This window comes from Megascapheus bottae, chromosome X (genome assembly GCF_031878675.1).
Source record: "Megascapheus bottae isolate mThoBot1 chromosome X, mThoBot2.hap1, whole genome shotgun sequence".
Taxonomy (NCBI): Eukaryota; Metazoa; Chordata; class Mammalia; order Rodentia; family Geomyidae; genus Megascapheus; species Megascapheus bottae.
In genome coordinates this window covers 68,361,488-68,364,399 of record NC_143547.1, presented here as the reverse complement: position 1 = coordinate 68,364,399, position 2,912 = coordinate 68,361,488, and the positions used below count along the sequence as shown (strand labels likewise).

Genomic DNA, 2,912 nt, shown 5'->3' with positions numbered 1-2,912 from the left:
ACTCCAATCCTTAGACTTTCATATAATTTGGGATTATAGGCACATGTCATTGCACCAGGTTATGGGTTATGTAGGAGTCTTATGAACTGTTCTGCCCAGGCTGACCTTTAACTGCAACCCTCTCATTGTCATCCTTCCAAGAAGCAGGGCATTACGTGTTTGAGTACCATATCCAGCTTTGATGTTCTTGTTTTTGGGTAAGGTCTTCCTGTGTAGCTAAGACTTTTGCCTCAAACTTGAGATCTTCCTACCCTGGCCTCCTCAGGACTGGAATTAGAGGCATGCATGACCATGCTTGGTACTCAGATTTCACCATCAATTTTACCAGTGAAATCTAGACTTCGGTGTCTATGTGATATTTCCCTAGAATTCCATCTGGGAATTCCTCCCATCACCTCCCCATTTGTAAAAGGGAAATAATCATAACTACCTCAGAATATTACTTTAAAGATGTCAAGAACAAAGAAGTGGAGCTGTGGCTTAAGTTAGTATAGCTCTAGCCTTAAGCAAAAGAAGGCTTAGTCGTAGTGCCTATCTAGCTTCTGAGTTCAACCGCCAGGACCAGCACAAAAGAATAAAAAACATTAATCTTCAAATACAAGTCTGAAAATGAACATCTTGTGAAAGTTGGACACATTCTAGTTCTTTAGTCCAACTTTGCTTCCTGCATTATATGTTTACAATACCTCCAATGTTAACATAATGGCATGTTGACCAGAGAGAATGCTTAGAAATGTAACATCAAATAAGGATGCACTTGTTGAATGAGGTTTTAAACAATGTATCTAATTGACAAAGATTATATATAATGTGATGATTTGGTATATGTTTGCATTGTATAATCTGACAACAGTTGAATAAATGAGCACATCTATAATGACCAATGGTGTGCTTTAGATTCCCTAGAAATTGTTCATCTTTTAACTGAAAGTTAATGCCCTTTCATCAACACCTCCTTTTCCTAACCACTTCCCTCAGCCCTCAGGAACCCTGTTCTACTGTTTCTTATGAATTTATCTTTTGTTGCTTGATTTTTGTTTTGGTTTCAAGCCTGGGGCTTGATCTCAGGGCCTGGGTGTCGTCTCTGAGCCACAGTTCTACTTCCAGCTTGTTGCTGTTTAATTGGAGATAAGAGGCTCTTGGCTTCCACTTCCTGCACTGGCTTCACATGGCAGTCCTCAGATCTTAGCTTCCAGAGTATCTAGGATTATAGGCATGAACCACTGTCACCTAGTTTGCTAGTTTGAGTTTACGTTATTTTTGCCTTGAACTCAGGGCCTGATCACTACCCATGGGCTTTCTCAGGTCTAGAGCTCTACCACTTGAACCACAGCACCACTTGTGGCTTTTTTTCTATGTGTATGGTACCGAGGAATGGAACCGGATCTTCATGCATGTTAGGCAAGCACTCTACCATTGGCCAAACGCCCAGCCCCTGAGTTTACCTTTAACTACTGCATATAAGTGTTTCTGGTTTATTTCATCTAGTCTATGTCTTCTAGGTTCATCCATGTGGCAGAAGGGAGAATTTCCTTCCTTTTTGTGGTTGAATAATATCCCCATATGTGTGTATATGTATATAATATGCATTTTGTATACATATTCATTTGTTAGTAGAGAGATTTCCCCCACATCTTTTGTACTGTTTATAATGTACAGTGAACCTGGAAGTTCAGATAATCTCCTTGAGCTACTGATAAATAAATCCATTCCTTTAGATATATACCCAGAAGTGAGATTATTTGGATCATATGTTAGCTCTACTTTGAATTTTGTGATAACTGTATAGTAGCTCTATTTTTTAATTTTTTACTCGTATTTTTCCAAATTGCATTCCAATCAACAATATATAAGCACTTCCCTTTTTACTACATCATTACCAACAGTATTATCATTTTGATAATAGCAATTCTCACAAGTGTGATGTGATATTTTATTATTTTTAATGCTATTATCAGGTCTTGAACTTAGTACCTTTAGCTCTTGCCTAGGTTTTATTTTTTCCCCAGGGAAGAGCACACATGTAATCCCCTACTAATATAAATTATGCAGTCAAGTTTCCCCTATGTGGGGAAATTACAGAGGTCAGCACGCCCTGAGTGTAATGGACATGTGTTGTCCTGGGAAAACCACCTACCTGATCATGGTGTTTCCTCTGCCAGGTAAGTATAGGTTTTATTTTTGTTCACACTTGAACAAAGCCTCTAGTCCAGTATTTCTGTTGATTAGTTAGAGTCTCTTGGACTTTTCTTGCACAAGCTTCAAAACAAGATGTTCACATGTCAGCTTCCCAAGTAACTAAGAGTACAGACAAGAGCCACCAATACCTAGCTATGAATGAAGTATGCGGGTTATTCAGGATATTGTCCTATGATTTTCTTTTTTTTTCTTTTTTTATTGCCAGGCTTGGGCTTGAACTCAAGGCCTTGGCACTGTCCTTGGACACTTTTTGCTCAAGGCTAGTGCTCTGCCACTTTGGCTTTTTCTGTGTATGTGGTACTGAGGAATCAAACCCAGGAATTTGTGGATGCTAGGCGAGTACTCGACCACTAGGTCATACTCACAGATCCTTATTTTATTTTCTTACTGTATTCTTGCCTGTCACTGTAGTTAGAAAAGATACTTGATGTGATTTTTTTTGTCAACATGGGGCTTGAACCCTGGACCCGGGCACTGTCAGCTCTTCAGCTAAAGGCTACTGCATTACCCCTTGAGCCACAGCCCCACTTTCCGTTTTCTAGTGATTAATTGGAGATAAGAGTCTCACGTTCTTTGGGGTCTTTAGTGCCCAGGCTTATGAACCTCAGTCCTCCGGTCTCAGCCTCCTCAGTAGTGAGGGGGATTACAGGCCTGAGGCACTGGGCCTGGCACTTGATGTAATTTCTGACTTCCTAGATTTGTTATGACGTTTC

At 39.9% G+C, this 2,912-nt stretch overlaps 1 non-coding gene across 1 annotated transcript; it reads right to left on the bottom strand.

Annotated features, from left to right (window-relative positions):
- Positions 1–2,006: 2,006 nt before the first annotated feature.
- On the bottom strand, positions 2,007–2,170 carry LOC150041268 (U1 spliceosomal RNA). The gene has a single exon (XR_016533909.1). It is a non-coding gene; the product is annotated as a U1 spliceosomal RNA (small nuclear RNA).
- Between the last annotated feature and the right edge of the window lie 742 nt (positions 2,171–2,912).